The sequence below is a fragment of the Pan troglodytes genome, chromosome 14, assembly GCF_028858775.2.
Source record: "Pan troglodytes isolate AG18354 chromosome 14, NHGRI_mPanTro3-v2.0_pri, whole genome shotgun sequence".
Taxonomy (NCBI): Eukaryota; Metazoa; Chordata; class Mammalia; order Primates; family Hominidae; genus Pan; species Pan troglodytes.
The window spans coordinates 59,764,851-59,791,897 of record NC_072412.2 but is presented as its reverse complement, the minus strand read 5'-3'; positions in this window follow the sequence as shown (position 1 = coordinate 59,791,897).

Genomic DNA, 27,047 nt, shown 5'->3' with positions numbered 1-27,047 from the left:
AATAGGCTTTGAGTAAATATTTTGAATAGCCCTTGTAATGGTTGGAGAGGAGTGTGTTAAAAGACATTAGACAAAAATCCTTCCTTATTATTTTCTCAACCTTTTTATATTTTATTTGAGGGGTCTTGAGCTTTTGAGGACTAATAATTCTCCCTGTCATGCATTAGCATTCGAATTTTGACAAACCATAAGTCTGTTCTGAAAAGCATAAAAATAGATAAGCTTATCAGGATATTCACATTCACACCCTTTTAAAATAAGGTCTTATGAAGTATTTTGTAGTAGTTATAGATGGACTATCTAAGAATAGTACTTCTTGAAATGGTTTTACCCTTTAAATAACATAAAACTAATTAATGTGTTGTATATTTAAGTACTCATACTACTTTATAGAAACTTTGGATTATTTAAAGAAAAACATATAGATAAATAATTTTAAAAATTTAGAATAACTATATTATTTATTGTCAACTGTAGCTGAAAGGTTAAATGTGCTGATTGATTAGTTGCCTGTAACAAGCAAGAAAGCCCTCTCTTACCACTCCTATTCAACAGAGTATTGGAAGTCCTGGCCAGAACAATCAGGCAAGACAAAGAAATAAAAGACATCCAAATAAGTAGAGAGGAAGTCAAATTATCCCAGTTCACAGGTGACATAATTATATCTCTAGAAAACCCCATAGTCTCAGCCCAAATGCTCCTAAAGCTGATAAACAACTTCAGCAGTTTTAAGATAGAAAATCAATATGCAAAAATTAGTAACACTTCAATATACCAAAAACATACAAGCTGAGAGCCAAATCAGGAACACAATCCCATTCATGATTCCCACAAAAAGAATAAAATCCCTAGGAATACAGCTAACCAGGGAGAAAGATTTTTATGAGAATTGGAAAACACTAGTCAAATAAATCAGAGATGACACAAATAAATAGAAAAACATTCCATGCTCATGGATAGGAAAAATTAACATTATTAAAATGGCCATACTGCCAAAAGCAAAATACAGATTCAGTGTTATTCCTATTAAACTACTAATGACATTCTTCACAAAATTATAAAAAAAACTATTTAAAAATTTTTATGGAACCTAAAAGGAGCCCAAATAGACAAGGCAATCTTAAGCAAAAGAACAAAGCTAGAAGGATCACATTGTCTGACTTCAAATTATACTACAGGGCTGCAGTAACCCAAACAACATGGTACTGGTATAAAAACAGACACGTAGACCAATGGAACAGAATAGAGAACCCAGAAATAAGTCTGCACATCTACAACCATCTGAACTTTGACAAACCTGACAAAAACAAGCAATGAGGAAAGGACTCACTATTCAATAAATGGTGCTGGGATACATGGCTAGCCATATGCAGAAGATGAAGCCTGGGCCTCTACCTTACCCATCATATAAAAATCAACTTAAGGCCAGGCGCTGTGGCTCATGCCTGTAATCCCAGAACTTTGAGAAGCTGAGGTGGGTGGATTGCCTGAGCTCAAGAGTTCTGGACCAGCCTGGACAACATGGTGAAATCTGTCTCTACTAAAATACAAAAAATTAGCCGGGCATGGAGGTGTGCACCTGTAGTCCCAGCTACTTCAGAGGCTGAGGCAGGAGAATTGCTTGAACCCGGGAGGCAGAGGTTGCAGTGAGCCAAGATCGCACCACTGTACTCCAGCCTGGGCAACAGAGCAAGACTCTGTCTCACAAAAAAAAAAAAAAAAAAAAAAAAAAAAACATAAAAAAGAAAATAAAAATAAATAATAAAAATAAAAATCAACTTGAGATAGATTAAAGACTTAAACGTGAAACCTAAAACTATAAAAACCTTCAAATACAATTCTGGACATAGGACTTGGCAATAATTTCATGACAAAGATGCCAAAAGCAATTGCAACTAAAACAGAAATTGACAAATGGGATCCAATTAAACAAACGAAAGAGCTTCTGTACAGCAAAAGAAACTATATACAGAGTGAACAGAAAACCTACAGAGTGAGGGAAAATATTTGCAAACTGTGCATCTGACAAAGGTTTAATATCCAGAATCTATAAGGAACTTAAACAAATTTACAAGCAAAAATAAACGGCCCCCTTAAAAAGTGGGCAAAGACCATGAAGAGACGCTTTTCAAAAGAAGACATATTTGTGGCCAACAAGCATATGAAAAAAAGCTCAAAATTATTGATCATTAGAGAAATGCAAATCAAAACCACAATGAGATACCATCACATGCCAATCAGAATGGCTACTATTAAAAAGTCAAAAAATAACAAATTCTGGCAAGGTTACAGAGGAAAGGAAATGCTTATACACTGCTGGTGAGAGTGTAAATTAATTCAGCCACTATGAAAAGCGGTGTGGTGATTTCTCAAAGAACTTAAAACAGAAGTGTGTAAATTAGTTCGGCCACTGTGAAAAGCAGTGTGGTGATTTCTCAAAGAACTTAAAACAGAAGAGTGTAAATTAGTTTGGCCACTGTGAAAAGCAGTGTGGTGATTTCTCAAAGAACTTAAAACAGAATTACCATTTGACTGAGTAATCTCATTATTGAATATATACCCCCCAAAATATAAATATATATATATTTGTTTTATATATATATAAATATATGTGTGTATATATATATAAAAAATACATTGACACATACTGAAGACTGCCCTGTTGGCTTCCCTGCTTTTGAGGCTTTTGAACTTGGATGAACCACTACTGGCTTCTTTCTTCCCCAGTGTGCAGAAGGCCTATCATGATGGGACTTCACCTTGTGATTGTGTGAGCCAATTATCTCTAATAAACTACCTTTCATATACACATATATCCTGTAAGTTCTGTCCCTCTGGAGAACCCTGACAAATACACACACTCAGTATATCACAACTATGAGCAGCATCTGAGAAAGCCATTGCACATAGTTTCTCTATAACCAAGAAATTCATAGAGAACCTTTGCTACTAAAGCATCCATAACCAAAGTTAGGCAATATTAACATTATAATTATATCCTTGGTGGGGAGAAAAGCCCAATCCAATCAAAACTAAATTAAAAAATAATAACAAGTAATAGCCTATTTAGACAAGAAAAAAAACAGAAAAATAATTCTAGGCAATATGAAATAACAGAGTTTTACATCACCAGAGAATCACACAAACTCTAGCAATAGATCCAAACCAAAATGAAATCTTTGAAACACTAGATAAAGAATACAAAATATTGATTATAAAGGTGCTCCATGAGATGCATGAAGCATATTAAAACTAACATAAAGAAATTTTAAAAATTCAGGTTATGAATTTAAAAATTTCTAAAGAAATAGATAGTTAAAAGAAACTAAAAGAAACAGAACTTCTGGAAATGAAAGACTCATTTGGGAAATTACAAAATGCAGTGGAAAATTTAGCAACAGAGTAGACCAAGCATAAGAAATACTTTCACAGCTTTAAGAAAATGCTTTTGGACCTGGCACAGTGGCTCATGCCTGTAATCGCAGCACTTTGGGAGGCTGAGGCAGGCAAATCATGAGATCAAGAGATTGAGACCATCCTGGCCAATGTGGTGAAACACTGTATCTACTAAAACTAACAAAATTAGCTAGATGTGGTAGTGTGTTCCTGTAGTTCCAACTACTCGGGAGGCTGAAGCAGAAGAAGCGCTTGAACCCAGGACCTGGAGGTTTCAGTGAGCAGAGATCGCACCACTGCACTCCAGCCTGGTGACAGAGCAAGATTCCATCTCAAAACAAACAAACAAACAAACAAACAAAAAAACAACTTTTGAATTAACCTAATCAGATAAAAATAAAGAAAAATTAAAAGAAATAACCTGAATCTCTAAGAAACATAGTATTATGTAAGACATCTAAGCCTAAGAATCATAGTTATTTTGGGGGAGGAAGTAGAAAAAGCAAAATGTTTGGAAAACCTATTTGAGGGAATAATTAAGGAAAACTTCCTGTGTCATGCTAAAGATTTAGATATCTAGATACAAGAAGCCCAAAGAACTCCTGGCAGATTCATTGGAAAAACGATGTCACTATGGAATAAAGTCAGCAGTCAACAGGCTATGTAAAGTCAATAGAAAGAAAAGGATTCTAAGAGTAGTGAGACAACATCATCAAATAACTTGTGAAAGAAAAACTATCAGACTAATAGCAGACTTCTCAGCAGAAATATTACCAGTCCAAAGAAAATGGAATTCTATCTTTAGTCTTCTCAAAGAGAATAACTGTCAGCCACGAATTTTGTATCCTGAAAAGATAAGTTTCATAAATGAATGAGAAATAAATTTTCTCAGAGAAGCAGATGCTGAAGGAATTTGTCACCACTAGACTTGCCCTACAAGAAATACTCAAAGGAGTTCTAAATATTGAAATGAAATGTTGATACCCACCCATATAGAAATACTCAAAAGTGTAAAACTCATGGTGTTTATAAAACAGTAACACAGCAGAGAATACAAAGCAACCTGATAACAATCAGCATCATGACTAGAACAGTAGTAGACATATCAAAATCAACTTTAAATATAAATGAACTAAATGCCCCACTTAAATCACATAGATTGGCAGAGTGAATTTAAAAACTACAATTCAAATATCTGCTGCCATCGAATATTTGCTGCCACCAAAATACAATTCAAATATGTGCTACCTAATTCACAAAGATTCTTAATAGACTCAAGGTAAAGAGGTAGAAAAACATTCCACACGTATTAAAATCAAAATCAAGCACCAGTAGCTATTCTTATATCAGAAAAAAAAGACTTTGAATTAACAACAGAAGAAAAAGAAAAAGAATGTCATTATATAATGATAAAGGAATCAAGTCAACAAAAGTTGTAATAATTATAAATATATATTAATCTAAAACTGAAGCTCCTAGATTCACAAAACTAATACTACTGGACCTAAGAAAACACACTGACAGCAATACAATAATAGAGGTGGGGGATTGCCAACTAGAAGCAGCAGCAATTGGAGGCTCCCTAAAAAAGAATCATAATAGCATGTGAATCCTGCACTGGCAACAGAGGTATCTAGGTTCTCTGCTCAGAACTAACTAGGCCGCTAGCGTGACCCATGGAGAGGAAGAAAAAGCAATGTGGTGCTGTGGCCCACTTGAGAGCCACACGGGGCGGTGGAGGCCCACCCCTCGCCAAGGGAGGCAGTGAGTGAGCATGCTACCCAGCCAGGGGAACTGAGCTTTTTCCAAGGAACTGTGCAACCCACGGATCGGAAGATGCCACTTGTGAACCCGTGCCACCAGAGCATACAGTCTCAACACTGGAGCCCTGCAGATTCTCAACAGTCTCTCAGCTAGAATCTGCTTAAGCCTGCCAAGTTCCTGGGGGAAGGGGCAACCAGCACCACAGCTGTGGCTGCCTGCTGTCTAAGCCCTTTGAGCTCCTTGGGGGAGGGTGGGGCAGCAGCAAGAACTGAGACTCACAACTGCCTAACATGCTAAGCTCCCTGAGCTGGGGGAAGGGTGGCAGCCATGTCTATAGTTCCAGGCCACATTTTTCCCCTGCTGGAGCCAGGGAGGCTGGACGGCTTGGTCCCAAGAGGTGTTCCCCACAGCCCAACACACCAGCTGGGGAAGACTGCAGCCAGAGCGTCTCTTCAGGCCTGACCCTGACCCATCACTCCTCACTGGGCAAGGCTGCCCTGGAGGAACTCCAACAACTCCAGCCAGGTGCTCAGGGACAGAACTCTGATCTACCTGGGCCTGAGCCCCTTGGGGGACGGGTGGCCACAGTCTCTACGGACCAGCAGACTTAGCCTTTCCTCCTGGTAGTTCTGAGGAATCCAGGCTGCCCAGACCAGTAGGTTTTCCCTTCAGTGGAGCACACCCTCTTCACCAAGGGACACTCAAAGTGCTTCATTAAACGGGTCCTGTTCCCCACACCACCCAGCTGGGTGAGGCCCTCCAACAGGAGTTGTCAGGAACCCTATACAGGAGCAATCCTACTGGCATCAGGTTGTTGCCCCTTGAGGTCAGAGATCCCAGAGGAAGGAGCAGGCACTCATCTTTGCTGTTCTCCAGCCTCTTTGAGTGACATCTCCAGGTGTGAGAGCAAACCAGATGAATAGGACCTGAAGTAAACCCCCAGCAAACTGCATCAGCCCTACAAAACAGGGACTTGACCATTGAAAGAAAAACAAACAGAAAGCAACAACAACAGCATCAAAAAACCCATCCAAGGGTCAGCAGCCTCAAAGATCGAAATGAGACAAACTCATAAAGATAAGAAAAAATCAATTAAAAAACACTGAAAATCCAAAAGGCCAGGGTGCCTCTTCTCCAAATGATTGCAATGCCTCTCCAGCAAGGGCACAGAACTGGATGTAGGATCAGTTGGACAAACTGACAGAAGCCGGCTTCAGAAGATGGGTAATAACAAACTCCTCTGAGCTAAAGGAGCATGTTCTAACCCAATGCAAAGAAGCTAAGAACCTTGATAAAAGGTTAGAGGATCTGCTAACTAGATAGAATAACCAGTTTAGAGAGGAAATAAATGACCCAATGGAGATTAAAAACAAAGCACGAGAACTTCGTGAAGCATACACAAGTATCAATAGCTGAATCAACCAAGCGAGAGAAAGGATATAAGAATTTGAAAACCACCTTGCTGAAATAAAACATGCCAACAAGATTAGAGGAAAAAGGAATGAAAAGGAAAAAACAAAGCCTCCAAGAAATATGGGACTATGTAAAAAGACTGAACCTACGATTGATTGGAGTGCCTGAAGGAGACAAGGAGAATGGAAACGAGCTGGAAAACACACTTCAGGATATTATCCAGGAGAACTTCCCCAACCTAGCAAGACAGGCAAACATTCAAATTCAGGAAATACAAAGAACACCCCAGGATACTCCACAAGAAGATTAACCCCAAGACATATAATCATCAGATACTCCAAGGTCAAAATGATGGAAAAGAAAATGTTAAGCACAGCCAGAGAGAAAGGTCAGTTCACCTACAAAAGGAAGCTAATCAGACTAACAGCGTATCTCTCAGCAGAAACCCTACAAACCAGATGAGAGTGGGGCCAATATTCAACATTCTTAAAGAAAAGAATTTTCAACCCAGAATTACATACCCAGCCAAACTAAACTTCGTAAGTGACAGAGAAATAAAATCCTTTCCAGACAAGCAAATGCTGAGGGATTTCATCAACACCGGGCCTGCCTTGCAAGAGCTCCTGAATGAAGCACTAAATGTGGATAGGAAAAACCAGTACCAGCCACTGCAAAAACACACCAAAATATAAAGACCAATGACACTATGAAGAATCTGCATCAACGAATGTGCAAAATAACCAGATAGTATCATAATGACAGGATCAAATTCACACATAACAATACTAACCTTAAATGTAGATGGGCTAAATGCCCCAATTAAAAGTCACAAACTGGCAAATTGGATAAAGAGGCAAGACCCATCAGTGCACTGTATTCAGGAGATCCATCTCAAGTGCAGACACCCATAGGCTCAAAATAAATGGATGGAGGAAAATTTATGAAGCAAATGGAAAGCAAAAAAAAGCAGGGTTGCAATCCTAGTCTCTGACAAAACATTTTAAACCAACATACATCAAAAAAAGACAAAGAACAGCGTTAAATAATGGTAAAAGGATCAACTCAACAAGAAGTGCTAACTATTCTAAACATGTATGCACCCAATACCGGAGCACTTGGATTCATAAAACAATATCTTAGAGACCTACAAAAAGACTTCAACTCTGACACAATAATAGCAGGAAACTTTAACATCCCACTGTCAATATTAGACAGATGAATGAGACAGAAAATTATTAATAAGGATATCCAGGGCTTGAACTCAGCTCTGGATCAAGTGGACTTAATAGGCATCCACAAAACTCTGCACCACAAATCAAAAGAATATTCATGCTTCTCAGTGCCAGAAGGCACGTATTCTAAAATTGACCATGTAATTGGAAGTAAAACACTCCTCAGCAAATGCAAAAGAACTGAAATCATAACAAACAGCCTCTCAGACCACAGTGAAATCAAATTAGAACTCAAGATTCAGAAACTCACTCAAAACCACATGAGTACATGGAAATTGAAAAACCTGTTCCTGAATGACAACTGGGTAAATAATGAAATTAAGGCAGAAATCAAGAAGTTTTTGAAACCAGTAAGAACAAAGAGACAACGTATCAGAATCTCTGGGACACAGCTAAGGCAGTGTTAAGAGGGAAATTTATAGCACTAAATGCTCACATCTGAAAGCTAGAAAGATCTCAAATTGACATCCTAACATCACAATTAAGAGCCAGAGAAGCAAGAGCAAACTAATCCAAAAGCTAGCAGAGGAAAAGAAATAACTAAGAGCAGAGCAGAATTGAAGGAGAATAAGACACAAAAAATATTCAAAAAATCAATGAATCCAGGAGGTGGTTTTTTGAAACAATCAACAAAATTACAGACCACTAGCTAGACTAATAAAGAAGAAAAGAGAGAAGAATCAAATAGACACAATAAAAAATGATAAAGGGTATATCACCATGACCCCACAGAAATAAAAACTACCATCAGAGAATACTATAAACACCTCTATGCAAATAAACTAGAAAATCTAGAAGAAACATTTAAATTCCTGGACACAAATTCCCTGCCAAGACTAAACCAGGAAGAAATCAAATCCCTGAATATACCAATAAAAAGTTCTGAAATTGAGGCAGTAATTAATAGCCTACCAACTGCAAAAAGCCCAGGATCAGATAGATACACAGCAAAATTCTACCAGAGGTACAAAGAGGAGATTGTACCATCCTTCTGAAACTATTCCAAACAATTGAAAGAGAGGGACTCCTCCCTAACTCATTTCATGAAGCCAGCATCATTCTGATACCAAAACCTGGCAGAGACACAACAAAAAAAGAAAACTTTAGGCCAATATCCCTGCTGAACATCAATATGAAAATCCTCAATAAAATACTGGCAAACTGGATCCAGTAGCACATCAAAAAACTTATCCACCATGATCAAGTTGGCTTCATCCATGGGATGCAAGGCTTATTCAACATATGCAAATCAATTAATGTAATCTATCACATAAACAGAACAAACAACAAATATCAAATGATTCTCTCAATAGATGCAGAAAAGCCCTTTAATAAAATTCAACATCCCTTCATGTTAAAAACTGTCAGTAAACTAGGTATTGATGGAATGTATCTCAAAATAATAAGAGCTATTTATGACAAACCCACAGCCAGTATCATATTGAATGAGCAAAAGCTGTAAGCATTCCCTTTGAAAACTGTACAAGACAAGGATGTCCTCCCTCACCACTCCTATTCAACATAGCATGGGAATTTCTTGCCAGGGCCATCAGGCAAGAGAAAGAAATAAAGTGCATTCAAATAGGAAGAGAGGAAGTCAAATGGTTTCTGTTTGCAGACGACGTGATTCTATATTTAGAAAACTCCATTGTCTCTGCCCAAAAACTCCTCAAGTTCATAAACAGCTTCAGCAAAGCATCAGGATACAAAATCAATGTGCAAAAATCACAAGCATTCCTAAACACCAACAAAAGACAAGCAGAGAGCCAAATCATGAATGAACTCCCATTCACAATTGCTTCAGGGAGAATAAGATACCTAGGAATACAGCTAAGAAGGGATGTGAAGGACCTCTTCAATGAGAATTACATACCTCTGTTCAAGGAAATAAGAGAGGATGCAAACAAATGGAAAAACATGCCATGCTCATGGATAGGAGAAATCAATATCGTGAAAATGGCCATACTGCCCAAAGTAATTTATAGATTCAATGCTATTCCCATCAAACCACCATTGACATTCTTCACAGAGTTAGAAAAATCTACTTTAAATTTCATATGGAACCAAAAAAGAGCCCATATAGCCAAGACAATCCTAAGCAAAAAGAACAAAGTTGGAGGCATCACGCTATTTGACTTCAAACTATACTACACGGCTACAGTAATGAAAAAAGCATGGTACTGGTACCAAAACAGACATATAAACCAATGGAACAGAAGAGAGACCTCAGAAGTAACACCACACATCTACAACCATCTGATCTTCGACAAACCTGATAAAAACAAGCAATGGGGAAAAGTTTTTCTATTCAATAAATGGTGCTGGGAAAATGGCTATCCATATACAGAAAACTGAAACTGGACCCCTTCCTTACACCTCACATAAAAATTAACTCAAGATGAATTAAAGACCTAAATGTAAAACCCCAAATCATAAAAACCCTAGAAGAAAACTTAGGCAATACCATTCAGGACATAGGCATGAGCAAAGACATCATGACTAAAACACCAAAAGCAATTGCAACAAAAGCCAAAATTGACAAAGGGGTTCGAATTAAACTAAAGAGCTTCTGCACAGCAAAAGAAACTATCATCAGAGTGAACAGGCAACCTACAGAATGGGAGAAAAATTTTGCAATCTACCCATCTGACAAAGGTCTAATATCCAGAATCTACAAAGAACTTAAACAAATTTACAAGAAAAAAACAAAATACCCATCAAAAAGTGGGCAAAGGATACAAACAGACATTTCTCAAAAGGAGACATTTATGCAGCCAACAAACATGAAAAAAAGCTCAACACCACTGATCACTCGAGTAATGCAAATAAAAACTACAGTGAGATACCATCTCATGCCAGTCAGAATGGCAATTATTAAAAAGTCAAGAAACAATAGATGCTGGCAAGGCTGTGGAGAAATAGGAACACTTTTACACTGTTGGTGGTAATGTAAATTAGTTCAACCATTGTGGAAGACAGTGTGGTGATTCTTTAAGGATCTAGAGCCAGAAATTCCATTTGACCCAGCAATCCCATTACAAGGTATATACCTAAAGAAATATAAATCATTCTACTGTAAAGACGAATGTTTATTGCATCACTATTTACAATAGCAAAGACATGGAACCAACCCAAATGCCCATCAATGATAAATTGGATAAAGAAAATGTGGTACATATACACCATGGAATACTATGCAGCCACAGAAAGGAATGAGATCATGTCCTTTGCAGGGACATGGATGAAGGTGAAAGCCATCATCCTCAGCAAACTAACACAGGAACAGAAAACCAAACACTACATGTTCTCACTCATAAGTAGGAGTTGACCAATGAGAACGCATCATCACAGGGAGGGGAACAACACACACCTTGGCCTGTTGGTAGGTGAGGGCAAGAGGAGGGAACATAGAGAATGGGTCAATAGATGCAGCAAGCCACCATGGCACACGTATACCTACATAACAAACCTGCACGTTCTGCACGTGTATCCCGGAACTTAAAGTAAAATAATAATAATAATAATAATAATAAATAGTGGGGGACTTCAACACTCCATTGACAGCCCTAGACAGATCATCAAGGCAAAAAGACACATAGAAACACTGGAATGTAAACTGGACTCTAGAACAAATAGACTCTAGAACTAACAGACATTTACTGAACATTCTCCCCTAAAACTGCAGGATATACATGCTTTTTATCAGCAAATGGAACATTTTTCAAGATAAACCATGTGATAGACCAATGGAACAGAACAGAGAGCTCAGAAATAAGGTCTCTGTAAAGAAGTCTCAATAAATCACAAAAAAATGAAAATCATATTAAGTATCTTCTCAGACCACAGTGGAATAAAACTACAAATCCATTCCAAGAGGAGCTCTTAACACTCAATGCAAATACATGAAAATTAAACAACATGTTCCTGAATGATCTTTGGGTAAATAATGAAATCAAGATAAAAATTAATACTTTTTTCAAATGAATAAGACTAACACAAGCTCTCAAAATTTCTGGGATATGGCAAAAGCATTACTAAGAGGGAAGTTAATAGCACTAAAATATCTACAACAAAAAGACAGAAAGATCACAAATTGTTGACCTAACATCACACTTCAAGGAATTACAGAAGCAAGAACAAACCAAATTCAAAGCTAGCAGAAGAAAAGAAAGAAAGATCAGAGCAGAACTAAATTGAAACCAAAAATAAATAAATAAATAAAATGATAAATGAAATAAAACGTTGCTTATTTAACAAGGTAAACACAATTGATAGACCAGTAGCTAGATTAACCATGAGGAAGAAAGAGGATTCAAATAAGCTCAATCAAAAATGAAAATGGGGACATTACTACTGATAACACAGAAATACAAAAGCTCACTGAAGACTACTATGACCACTTCAATGAACACAAACTAGAAAATCAGCATGTGGATAAAATCCTGGAGGCATACAACCCTCCAAGTTTGAATCCTGAAGAAATGGAAATCCTGAGCAGATCAATAATGAGAAATGAGATTGAACTTAGAATAAAAAATCTTCCAACAACAGCAAAGCCCAGGACCAGATGGATTCAGAGCTAATTCTACCAGATGATTAAAGAAGACTTGATACCAATACTACTAAAACTATTCAAAAAATCAAGAAGAATGAAATTCCCTTCTGACTCATTCTATAAAACCAGGATTACCCTGATACCCTGATACCAAAGCCAGAAAAGGATGCAACAACAGAAAATAAATCTACGGACCAATATCTCTGATGAACATAGATGTAAATATCCTTAATAAAATACAGGCAAACCAAATCCAACAGCACACCAAAGTGATAATTCACCACAAGGTGAATACCAGGGGTGCAAGGATGCAAGGATGATTCAACATATCCAAGTCAATAAAAGTGATTCACTACATAAACAGAATTAAAAACAAAAACTATATATAATTTCAATGGATGCAGGAAAAGTATTCAATAAATTCCAACATGTCCTGATGATTAAAAAAAACAACAAACTAGGCATAGTAGGAACATACTTCAAAATAATAAAAGACATATATCACAAATACACAGTCAACATTGTACTGAATGGGGAAAAGTTGAAAACATCCCCCTTCGGAACTGGAAAAAGCCAAGGATGCCCACTTTTACCACTTCTATTAACAAGGAATGGAAACTCTAGCCAGAGCACTAAGGCAAGAGTAAGAAAGAAAGGGCATCCAGATTGAAAAAGAGGAAGTCAAACTCTATTTGCTGATAATATAACCTTATACCTAGAAAACCCTAACGACTTCTCCAAAAGACTCCTAGTTTGAATAAATGAATTCAATAAAGTTGCAGTTTACAAAATCAATGTATATAAATCAGTAGTACTGCTATACATCAACAACTATCAAGTAAGACTCAAATGAAGAAATCAATCCAATTTACAATAGCTACAATAAAAATAAAATACCTATGAATATACTTAAGCAAGGAGGTGAAACATTTCTATAACGGGAACTACAAAATGCTGGTGAAGTAAATCATAGGTAACACAAACAAATGAAAAAACATCCCACACTCATGGAAGGGAATAATTTACTTTGTGAAAATGACCATACTGCTCAAAGCAATCTACAGATTCAATGCAATTCCAATCAAAATACCAATGTCATTTTTCACAGAATTAGAAAAAGTTCCTAAAATTCATATGAAACTAGACAAGAGCCTGAATAGTCAAAGCAATCCCAAGGAAAAAGAAGAAAGCTGGAGGCATCATGTTGCTTAACTTCAATGCTGTACAATGCTGTAGTAGACACATAGACCAATGGAACAGAATGGAGAATCCAGAAATAAAGCCAAATACCTACAACTGCCTGATCTTCCACAAAACAGATAAAAGCATACACTGGGGAAAGGGCACCCTACTCAATAAATCCTAGGAAAATTAGATAGCTAAATGCAGAGGAATAAAACTGGATCCCTATCTATCTCTCAATGTATAAAAAATTTAACTCAAGATAAATGAAAGACTTAAATGTAGAAACTGAAACCATAAAATTTCCAGGAAAAAAAAAAAAATAGAAAAAACTCTTCTAGACCTTGGCCTAGGCAAACAATTTACAACTAAGACCCCAAAAGCAAATTAAACCAAAACAAAAATAGACAAGTGAGACGTAATTAAACTGAAAAGCTTCTGTACAGCAAAAGAAAAATCACAGAGTAAATAGACAACCAATGGAATGGGAGAAAATATTTGCAAACTGTGTATTCGACAAAGAACTAATATCCCGGCCAGGCGCGGTGGCTCAAGCCTGTAATCCCAGCACTTTGGGAGGCCGAGGTGGGCAGATCACAAGGTCAGGAGATCGAGACCATCCTGGCTAACACAGTGAAACCCCGTCTCTACTAAAAATACAAAAAATTGGCCAGGCGTGGTGGCGGGCACCCGTAGTCCCAGCTACTCGGGAGGCTGAGGCAGGAGAATGGCATGAACCCGGGAGTCGGAGCTTGCAGTGAGCCGGAGCTTGCAGTGAGCCGAGATTGCGCCACTGCACTCCAGCCTGGGCGACAGAGCAAGACTCCATCTCAAAAAAAAAAAAAAAAAAAAAAAAAAAAAAGAACTAATATCCAAAATCTACAAATAACTAAAACAAATCAGCAACAAAAACCAAATAATCCTATTAAAAAGTGGTCCAACAACATGAATAGACATTTTTCAAAAGAAGATACACAAATGGCCAACAAACATGAAAAAATGCTCATTACTAATCATCAGGGAAATGCAAGTTGAAACCACAGTGAGTTACCACGTGACCCCACACAGAACAGCTATGAGTGAAATGTCAAAAAATAGATGTTGGCACGGACACCATGAAAAGGGAATGCTTACACACTGTTGTAGAAATGTAAATTAGTACAACCTCTATGGAACATGGCATGGAGATTTCTCAAAGAACTAAAAGTAGATCTACCATTCGATCCAGCAGTCCCACTACTGGATGTATGCCCAAAAGAAGTTGTCATATCAAAAGACACCTGCATTTGTACTTTTATCGCAACACAATTCACAATTACAAAGCTATGGAATGAGCCATATGGTATATGTATATATCATGAAATACTACTCAGCTATTAAAAAGAACAAAATAGTGTTTCTTGCAGCAACTTGCATGGGACTCTCAAGGCCATTATCCTAAGCAAAGTATCTCAGGAATGGAAAACCAAGTACTGCATTTTCTCACTTATTAGAGGGAGCTACACTGTGGGTATGCAGGAGCATACAGAGTGGTATAATGGATAAGGGAAACTCCGGGTGCAGTGGAGAGGGATGAAAAACTACTTATTGGATACGATGTACACTATTCAGATGACAGGTACAATAAAAGCCCAGGCTTTACCACTATACAATTAATCCATGTAATAAAAAATCACTTGTACCCCTAAATCTATTGAAATAAAAACAGTTGCACATTAGTGTAAAGGTAGAGGCCACAATTCTATGTCTAATGCTTGGTTTTACTGCAAATTTGTCATATGGAGCCCTCTTTTTCAATGAATATGTATAGATCTTAGATATAATTATTTAAAAAATAAAATAATAATGAAAATAATTTGACAACTATATATTCATAGAAAAAATAGAAAACCCTATATGAATTGAAATGCATTTTAAGCTAAATGGTACTTTACCCAAATAAAACTGTTTTTAAATTTGTTTTGAATAAAGTTTTATATTGTTTTTATTTATATGAAGTATATTTTTGCGATTCAATAAAATCAAATTTTTGATTTAAAAATATTTCCATGAATACTCATTACCCTGCTAAGCTTTGTTGACACAGCATTTAATTATGAGAAAATAGGCCGTTTTAAAACTTTGTAATAGCAGTCATCTCCTCTGCAATGGTAGTCATTAAACTTGGGAAAGGGTACACCATAAATCTCACTAACTGGGAAAGATGGCATCTTGAAACTCATAATGTTTAAATCAATAATAGTAATATAAATGTTTTTAAGATTGAAAAGTGTAATTCAAACTGTAGTTATTTTATTCACAATGGAAAATAAGTGTACAGTTCAACCTAGAAATATAATATGGTGAACATTTTAAAAATATGCCTAGTCTCCAAATTAATTATTTTCAGAATCAGGCAGGAAGGATGAGAGAATATTACCCATTGCTTTCTTCATTTGTCATTAATAAGCATTATGCTGTTTATAATTTAAATGGACCTAAGAAGAGCACAATGAAATACTTTTTATTTCATTTTGAAGTGAAAGTAAAACCATCTCATTAAGGAAATCATGTTATAATGACTGAAGAACAACTGGTCTTACATAACTGTATTGGGAGCAAAGGCTATCTTTAATAGATGCAGTGTAAGAGCATTACTGAATTGATAGATTTTCTGTCATGCATTTTCAATTAAAGCCAATTTGTCACCAAAAAAGACATTTCTTAAGTCATTTGCTAATTATGAGTATCAAAAGTTCTTGGAATAAAGAATCACAGAGATACAAAAATGATCATGATTATATGAGTACCACTATGTAATAATATACCAAAAAGGGATCTAAGGAATGTTCTTTTTTGACCTACATTGTTATTTAATAGTGGGGTCTTTAATCTCCCAGCATCTGGGGATTTTCCAGGTATCTTTTTGTTATTGATTTCTAATTTAATTCCATTGTGCTCTGAGAACAGACATTGTATGATTTCTATTCTTTTAAATTTGTTAAGGTGTGTTTTTTGACCCAGAATGTGCTCTATACCTTGGTGAATATTCTATATGATTTTGAAAGAATGTGTATTCCACAGTAGTTGGATGAAGTAGTCTATAGATGCAAAATTTTTAAAAGAGGATACTTTTCCACCCAGGAGGATCTTGTTAAAATTTGCCTGTCAGTGAGTAGAGAATATCAGCATAATTTACTTTCATATATTTAATTTCACCCATCTTTATACAAATACTTTCTAAACTCATATTCAACTTATCCTTAATTCTCATTGTGTTTCCAATTATCTCACATTTCAAACCACCTACTTTTCCATTACCATGGCCCCTGTTAACCAATATACAGTCTAAAACTATTTTCATCCTCAACTGCTTACCACCATCAAACTTTATATTTTGACCTCCCTATCTCTGCTAATGAATTACCATTCTCTCAGTCACTTATGCACAAAAACTCAGAGTCATTTTTCTTTCTTTTATATACCCTATAAATAATCCATTGCCACAATTTAATTCTTCCACAGTTTTCTATCACTTTTGTTCCTCTCTCTACATTTTTTATTGTGAACAACGTAGTTATTACTGCATTATTGAGCAATTATAGTAGTTTTCCAATGGGCCCTTTGCTTCTAGTTTTCTGATGCCTAGCAGAGTCCCTCTAATTCACTTTTTATAATACTAGCAGATAAATAATTATAGCACACTAGTGTCACTAAATTACTGCTTCAGCCACAATGTCTTAGTTGCCTAGTCCTTCAACTTACAGGATTCAATATTAAGCAATTTAAATGGATTCAGGATTCTATACACATTTCTTACTTCTTATGCTTCCAACAGAAGCTAATAATTCTACTCAATTTCTTCCAAATAATTTTATGCTATCTTATATCCACACCTGTAAATTTGTCCTTTTTCTTTGCCCATCAAATCTTCCATATTATTTAAACTCTCCATGAATCTTTCCATGTCCATCACAGATCATACTGGCCACTTTAATTTTCTGAAATATCATTTTTAACTGTAATGCCCAATTATTTTTGTACCTCAATTTGCTAACTAAGGTTGAAAATATTTGAGTTCACATTTGCATGTTATGTCTCCATCACAATTACCAGCTTAAGGTAGAAAGAATATTTTAGTTTTTACTGCATTCCTTATAGCATTTAGTAGCATATTTTAGATATTGTAGACATTCTATTATTATTATTTTGACTTTCTGTTTCTGCTTCTGAGGCTATTGTAATTAATATTTTTATTCCGATAAAGGAACTTGATATTATGAGAGGCTCTAATTACTATTACCATTAACTTAAGTATTTACATACTGTTAGATGATATAACGTCAGAGACACAGGGATGCCTGAATCCTGGTCCACAAATCACAGCTGCCTTTCTATAGGGTACTGAATGTTAGAAAAAAAATACCAAGTATTAATAGCTACAAAAGTGGGTCATATGGAGTATTATTATAAAAGGCTAAATTGGAGCATTTCTATTAGTCTTTGGTATAAATGAAGTATTATCCTCCCTTTCCCTGTCCCAAATTTTATTACTTGCATTGGCATGTTTAGGCATTTCTGCCTAAAGAAATGACAAGAAAAAGACAGAGTGGAACATGCTTCAGAAAAAGCTCTGTGCCCATTTTCCCTTCTATCTATATTGAGTCAAATATATATATATATATATATATATATATATATATATATATATATATGTAGAGAGAGAGAGAGAGAGAGAGAGAGAGAGAGAGACAACAGGACTCCAAGGGATCCAAACTCAATATATTTATCTTATTATGTTATGATAGAAAAAAATTCCAGATAAAATAATACCAAATAGGGATACATCCATCAGCAATCATAGCACAGTAAACGTTCCTGAGTTGGACTATTTAGATTAGCAACCAATCCCTGTGTGGGGTTAGGGGAACTGGGGGAAAGGGGAAAGAGGAGAAGAAAGGATACTTTTTAGATCACTAGAGTTAAGCAGAGAACAATGGATTCTCTCCTTCCTAACGCATATCTCATCCACACCATCCTGTTTTGTTTATTCATAAGTTCAGTGAAAATCATTTATCATGGGATAGATTGTGTAAATGATACTTTGTGTTCTCAATTCTAAAACTTACATTTTATTTCAGGTTTTTACATTTCTAGGCCAAGGCATGTCTTGCAATTTGTGTGTGTTTTTCATGTGGGCACAGTTATTATATATATTTTTAAGTATGTGACTTTCAAACCTGTGATGTACCAAAAACAGTCACAATCTTAGTATTAAGGAAATGTAATATCATATTTATTGATGTTATATGTGGTACACTTCTCAAGACAATGAAGGAATAGAAGCTTAATCTGAATCGATATATAATCTGTTGGAATCTTCATGTGTACTAACCATTAAACATTATTCTCAGTATTAGAGTTCCATTTTCTTATGGTTAAAACTACAGTAAGTCTTATTTAAAAATTATAGCTGTAACACATACTCAGCTGTAAATTATAAGAGTGGTTTTGTTCATAATTTGTTTTAGCTGAAAAAAATAGGGAGCATTTTGTGTAATATTAGGATGAAATGGTTAAGGGAGAACATTAGCATCCTGAACATAGTTTTTTTTTTTTTAAATTTTTCTACTACAGTTGTGGAGCACTGCTACTAAGACTATTAGAATTACTAAATTTTATCTTTAGTACATGAGTGGCTTATCAGAGAAGTGGAGTAGAAATTAGTTTCAAGGAGCCAGGCCATCAAGGTTGAGTGTGCGGACCGTGTGAATTTCCTTAGGGATTCCTATAAGTGAGAATATGGGTTAAAAATTAATTAAATGAAAATTAGATTTTCTCAATTTATGCAAAATCAGAGGGCACAAAGTGGCTGTAATTTGGAAAGCTAATGTAAACACTCAAGTTTATAAAACTGTAACATACCAGTTACTACTATAAAATAGATAATAAATTTTAAAGGGATTTTAAAAAGTGGTTCATTAAAATAAAAACATAATGGTAGCTGAAATTCAAACAGATAAGATGTTTTAAAATATTATAAAATTTCATAGTCTTTAAAGAAGGAATGGCCATTAACAACAAATGAGTTCTCAGATATAACAAATAAAAATACAGTGTGTATTAAATGTGAATTTCATATTAGACATACTTGTACAAAAAAAATTATTGCTTAGATGGATGTCCTGTATTTTTTTTTTTCCGGCAACCCTATACTAAAGCCTTTCTCATTAGAACACAGAAACAACAGATATATGACTTTCTCTAAAATTGCAAGTTGTGTTAAAAACAGTGACAAATATACCAGCCAGCCAAATTTCTTAGCAACTAAGATAAATTACCTTGCATATTTACCTTGCGTAGTTAATTGCATGTTCTGATTAACAACACAAATGGCAGAGAAAATTAAATAGCTCTAAATCTGTGTAAGGGTCCATTGCTTTAAGCACTTATTTCAAATTACAAAATTCTTTGAAGTCTCTTTTTTTTAAAAAAAGTATACATTGTATTTCATACATATATAAGTTGTTTGTATAAAAATAATGCTCTATATTATTTATAGTTGAATAAAACTGAGAGCCTGGCCAGAGTGTCATATTTATCCCAAAGCTTCTCTTTCACCCTGGCACACTGGAAGGGCATCAACACCCAGTTAGTGAATTGCTGGTACAATGAAGTTAGCACAAGCCTGAAATTTGGCTTAGAATAGCTTCACTGTTTACTTACTTTTTCATCAGTGTGGGAGCAAATTTTTCCTATTTCCTTTTCTCTACTTTTTACACTTTAGTCTTATTCATACTCCTAAATATTTACCTTATCAATTACCTCTCTTATATTTCCAGCTTCTTATCATTTCTTGCCTAGATATCCACAAAAGCATCTTAATTGTTGTTCTGCTTTCAGCCTATTCCTCTCTTCCTGCTCCAATCCAACCTCCATATTGAACCAGAAACATTTTTCTGAACAGAATATGTATTACTGCATTATTGTATTATTACTCTGTTTAAAATACTTTAATGATTCTCTTTTGTTTTCAAATCCATATGCCTTACTTGAATACACAAGTTGCACCATGATCAAAGCCTAGTTATTTCAACTTTTTTTTTGGATATATCCCTTTAGATTACACCTACTTGCCTCTCAACCTATGTTGTTTGCATGAATCCTTTCCTTGATCCCAACAGAATGACTTAAGTTTCATCTCCTATGTCCCTGTTGGACCTTGTATGTAACTTTTCTTGGGAGCTCTTTTCATTTAATCTACATTGCAATTATCACTAAATTTTCAGCCACTCCTATTAATTTGAAAGGCCATCAGAGAATAATTTGTCTTTTAATTCAATTATAATACTTAGTACACTGCCTGGAACATTGTAATCACTCAATAAATGCTTGTGGAATGAATATATTAAGTGAACAACCTGTGTTCTAATTTCATATTTAACAGTAAACATTCAACATATCTGATTTTTTTTAACCATAACATAAGGGATGGATCCAAGGCTGGTCAATAAAATTGTTTTTGCTGTAGTATTCTAAGCCACTTATAAATTTGCTGCTTATTTTTCTAACACATTGAATTTTTCTGAAATATATAATTCATCGAGCAATATTTATTGCACATTTGCTACCCCATGGCAGTTCCAAAAGTACAATGGCAAGACATAAATGACATATCACTGCTCAGGTAGTATAATATAATGATCAGGGATGAGGATCATTTATCATACCTCAACTAGGCCTTAAATTATGATCAAAATGCACTGAGGCTCACTTTTGCTGATTTCATTAAAATGTAGTCCTATCTTCCTTGGCAGGCATTTCAGCTCAGACTCCCCACTGGCAACTTAATTTTATTAAAGGACAACAAAATGAGTCATGAATGATGAAAAAATAGTTACAAATAATAGAATACTTGGAGGTGAAATATGTTCATTATTTTGTTTATTTTTAAGTGAGCAAAAGCAGTTGTAAACATTATTTGTTTCAATCGATAGATGTTTATTGTGCATTTCTATTTCTCAAATATTCACTGAGCAACACGGTGTGAATTAAATAGCTTATGTCACAGAATGCTTGTAGCCATAAAACAGACTATGTCAAGACAACATAGTTAGAGATTATATGGTATTTGGAATAATGTGGGAGGCCGGATTAAAGTCTGGGCCAGGAACAACGGTAATTGTGGGAGACTCAACAAAGAGTGAGTACAGCTGAAGGAGCCGGGAAGCAGAAAGTATATGCGTCAGGTATGAGGAAGAAAATAGATTTTAGAAGTTATGCGAACTGTAGAGTGAGTTGAGCATAGTTTGTGATTTTGAGGGCCTCTAAAAGTATTAAAGCAGCGGCAGCCGCTGCATGCAGACATGAGGGCTAGGCTAAAACAGTAAGGTCAAGTTGTTTGGACCGAAAGGCTACAGGGTGTGGTCCTGGCTCTTGTGTAAGAATTCTGACCACGATAACCATGCCTAGGAAGGAAAGGAGTTGTTGTTTTGTAGAAGGTGCTGGGGTTTGAGAGATCAGTCGGACATGATTGGCAGGGAGAGCACGTGTGTTTTTATGAGAATTATGCCGAGATAGGTAACAGATGAGGAAGAAATTTGGGCTTGATTGAAGTAATGGGGGCTGTCTGTGAAGCTTTGCAGCAGTACAGCCTAGGTAATTTGCTGAGCTTGATGGGTGTCAGGGTCAGTCCAAATGAAAGTGAAGAGAGGCTGGGATTAAGGGTGCAAAGGAATAGTAAAGAAAGCATGTTAGATCTAGAACAGAATAATGGGTTGTAGAGGCAGGTATTGAGGATAGGAGAGTATATGGGTTTGGCACCACGGGGTGGATAGGCAAAACAATTTAGTCGATAAGGCGCAGATCCTGAACTAACTTGTAAGGCTTGTCTGGTTTTAGGACAGGTAAAATGGGAAAATTGTAAGGAGAGTTTACAGGCTTTAAAAGGCCATGCTGTAGCAGGCGAGTGATAACAGGCTTTAATCTTTTTAAAGCGTGCTGCGGGATGGGATATTGGCGTTGAGCGGGGTAAGGTTTTAATGAGATGGTAAGGGGTGCATGATCGGTGGCCAAGGAGGGAGTAGAGGTATCTTATATTTGTGGGTTAAGGGGGGGAAACAAGAGGAGGACGCAAAGGAGGCTTTGGATTGGGAAGAAGGGCGGCAATGAGATATAGCTGTAGTCCAGGAATAGTCAGGGAAGCAGATAATTTAGTTAAAGTGTCTCAGCCTAATGAGGGAACTGGGCAGGTGGGGATAACTAAAAAGGATTGCTTAAAAGAGTATTGTCTAAGTTAGCACCAGAGTTGGGGAGTTTTAAGAGGTTTAGAAGCCTGGCCGTCAATACCCACAACAGTTATGGAGGCAAGGGAAACAGCCCTTGAAAAGAAGGTAATGTGGAGTGGGTAGCCTCCGTATTGATTAAGAAGGGGACGGGCTTACCTTCCACTGTGAGAGTTACCTGAAGCTCGGCATCCGTGATGGTCTAGGGGGCTTCTGAGGCGATCAGGCAGTGTCAGTCTTCAGCCGCTAAGCCGAGAAGACCTGGGAAGGAGTCAGTCAGAGAGGCTTGGGCCAGAGTTCCAGGGGCTCTGGGAGTGGCTGCCAGGTGAGTTGAACAGTCCGATTTTCAGTGGGGTCCCACACAGATGGGACGCGGCTTAGGAGGAATCCCGGGCTGCGGGCATTCCTTGGCCCAGTGGCCAGATTTCTGGATGTGTAGCAAGCTCCTATGGGAGGAGGTTCTGGAGGAACGCGTGGCCGCTGCGGTTCAGGCGTTTGGAAGTTCTTGTGTGCTGGAGATGTGGCTGGGGTTTGTCTCACAGTGGAGGCAAGGAATTGCAACTTTTTTCTATTATTGTACACCTTGAAGGCGAGGTTAATTAAATCCTGTTGTGGGGTTGAGGGCCGGAATTTAATTTTTGGAGTTTTATTTAATGTCGGGAGCAGATTGGGTAAAAAATGTATTTTGAGAATAAGACGGCCTTTTGACCTTTTAGGGTCTAGAGCTGTAAAGCGTCTCAGGGTTGCTGCCAAACAAGTCATGAACTGGGCTGGATTTTTATATTTGATGAAAAAGAGCCTAAACGCTATCAGATTTGGGATAAAGAAAAAGGAGCATTAACCTTGACTATGCCTTTGGCTCTAGCCACCTTTTTAAGACTAAATTGCTGGGCAGGTGGGGGAGGGCTAGTCACGGAACGAAACTGTAAGCCTGACCAGGTGTGAGGAGGGGAGGTGATAAAAAGATTATAGGGTGGAGGAGCGGAGGCTGAGGAAGAATTGGGACCTAGCTCAGCCTGGCGAGGAGGGTTGAGGTCAGATGGGTCTGCAGGCGGGCTGAGTCCGAAAAGAGAGTCAGCGAAGGGAGATAAGGGTGGGGCCGTTTTATAGGATTTGGGTAGATAAAGGAAAATTACAGTCAAACGGGGTTTGTTCTCTGGCCGGCAGGAGTGGGGGTCGCAAGGTGCTCAGTGGGGGTGCTTTTTGAGCCAGGATGAGCCAGGAAAAGGACTTTCACAAGGTAATGTCATCACTTAAGGCAAGGACCGGCCATTTACACTTCTTTTGTGGTGGAATGTCATCAGTTAAGGTGGGGCAGGGCATATTCACTTCTTTTGTGATTCTTCAGTTACTTCAGGCCGTCTGGGTGTATACGTGCAAGTCACAGGGGATGCGATGGCTTGGCTTGGGCTCAGAGGCCTGACCCTGGTGAGCATTGATCTTTTTGCTGTCTTCATAGTTTTGCCTTTTATAAAGTGCCATATAGTTGGAATCATACATAATATAGCCTTTTCAGACTGGTTTCTTTCACCTAGTAATATGCATTTAAGGTTCCTCCCAGTCTTTTCGTGGCTTGATGTTCCACTTCTTTTGTGCTGAATAATATTCCATTATCCAGATACACCACAGTATTCTTATCCATTGACCTACTGAAGAATATCATGGTTGCTTCCAACTTTTGGCAATTATGAATAAAGCTGCTATAAACATCTGTGTGTAGGTTTTTGTGTGGACATAAATAATCATCTCCTTTGGGTAAATACCAAGAAGTTGATTGCTGGATTTTATGGTAAGAGTATGTTTGTGGGGAAAAGAAACAGAGATCAGATTGTTACTGTGTCTGTGTAGAAAGAAGTAGACATAGGAGAATCCATTTTGTTCTGTACTAAGAAAAATTCTTCTGCCTTGAGATGCTGTTAACCTGTAACCCTACCCCCAACCCTGTGCTCCCTGAAACATGTGCTGTGTCAACTCAGGGTTAAATGGATTAAGGGCTGTGCAAGGTGTGCTTTGTTAAACAAATGCTTGAAGGCAGCATGATTGTTAAGAGTCATCATCACTCCCTAATCTCAAGTACCCAGGGACACAAAACACTGTGGAAGGCCACAGGGACCTCTGCCTAGGAAAGCCAGGTATTGTCCAAGGTTTCTCCCCACGTGATAGCCTGAGATATGGCCTCGTGCAAAGGGAAAGACCTGACCGTCCCCCAGCCCGACACCTGTAAATGGTCTGTGCTGAGGAGGATTAGTAAAAGAGGAAGGAACGCCTCCTTGCAGTTGAGACAAGAGGAAGGCATCTGTCTCCTGCTAGTCCCTGGGCAATGGAATGTCTCGGTGTAAAACCCGATTGTATATTCCATCTACTGAGATACAGGAAAACCGCCTTCGGGCTGGAGGTGGGACATGCGGGCAGCAATACTGCTCTTTAAGGCATTGAGCTGTTTATGTGTATACATATCTAAAGCACAGCACTTAATTCTTTACCTTGTTTATGATGCAGAGACCTTTGTTCACGTGTCTACCTGCTGAACTCCTCTCCGCTATTATCCTATGACCCTGCCACATTCCCCTCTCCGAGAAACACCCAATAATGATGGATAAATACTGAGGGAACTCAGGCCGGTGGGATCCTCCGTGTATTGAACGCCGGTCTCCTGGGCCCCCTTTTTCTTTCTCTATACTTTGTCTCTGTGTCTCTTTCTTTTCCAAGTCTCTCGTTCCACCTAACGAGAAAAACCCACAGGTGTGGAGGGGCAACCCACCCCTTCATATGTTTAGTTTTGTTTATAAACCACAAAATTGTCTTCCAAAGGATCTGTATTATTTTGCATTCCCACAAGAAATGATTGAGAATTCCTGTTATTGTACATCATTGTCAGCATTTGGTATTGTCAGTGTTCCAGATTTTGGCTATTCTAATAAATGTGCAGTGGTATCTCTCACTGTTTTAATTTGTATTTCCCAGAAGACATATAATGAGGAACAGATTTTCATATACTTATTTGTCATCTGTAATCTTCCTTGATGAGGTGCCTGCTAAGGTTTTTGCTTATTTTTAAATTAGATCGTTTCCTTATTGTTGAGTTTTAGGAGTTCTTCATATATTTTGGATAACAATGCTTTATCAGATGTGTCTTTTGCAAATATTTTATTCCACAGTGTAGATTGTCTTTTCGTTCTCTTAGCACTGTTTTTCACAGAGAAGAAATTTTTGATTTTAATAAAGTCTAGCCTATTGATTCTTTCATGATTATGTTTTTGCTGTTATATCTAAAAAGTCTTATCATACCCAAGGTTTTCTCCTATGTTGTTTTCTAAGAGTTGTATACTTTCATGTTTTACACATAGGCCTACGATATGTTTTGAATTAATTTTTGTGAAGAGTGTAAGGTTTGTGGTGTCTAGATTCCTTGTTTTGCCTTATTTGACATGCAGATGTCTACTTGTTCCAGCAGCATTTGTTGAACAGATCATATTTGCTTCATTGTACTGCCTTTGCTCCTTTGTCAAAGATCAGTTGACTAGATTTATGAGTCTATTTCTAGGTTCTTCGTTGTGTTCCATTGATTTATTTGTCTCTTCTCTTGCCAGTATCATTGCTGTCTTAATTTCTGTAGCTTTAGAGTAAGCCTGGAATTGGGTAGTGTCAGTCCTCCAACTTTGTTATTCTCCTTTAATATTTTGTTTGATATTCTGAGTCTCTTACCTCTCCATATAAACTTTAGAGTTAGGTTGTGAATATCCAAAAATGCCTCACTAGGGTTTTGGTTGAGATTGCATTGAATTTATAGATCAAGTTGGAAAGAACTGCCATCTTGATGATATTGAGACTTTCTATCCATGAACATGGAAAATCTCTACATTTATTTAGTTTTTTGTTTATTTATCAAAGTTTTATAGTTTCTTTTACAAACTTTTTGATATACTTAAGAATGTAAGTGGTATTGCATTTTTAGTTTGTTATACTTAAGAATGTAAGTGGTATCATGTTTTTAGTATCAAAATATACTTCTTCATTGCTGGTGAGGAAAGTGATTGACTTTTGCATATTAACCTTGTGTCCTGCAATTTGTTATAATTGGTTATTGGTTTTATAAGTTTTCATAAATTCTTTTAGATTTCTACATAGACAGTCATGTCATCTGTGAGAAAAGTTTTATGTTTTCCTTCTCAGTCGGCGTACTTGTTACTTTCTTTTCTTGTCTTATTGCATTAGTACTTCCAGAATGATGCTAAAAAGCAG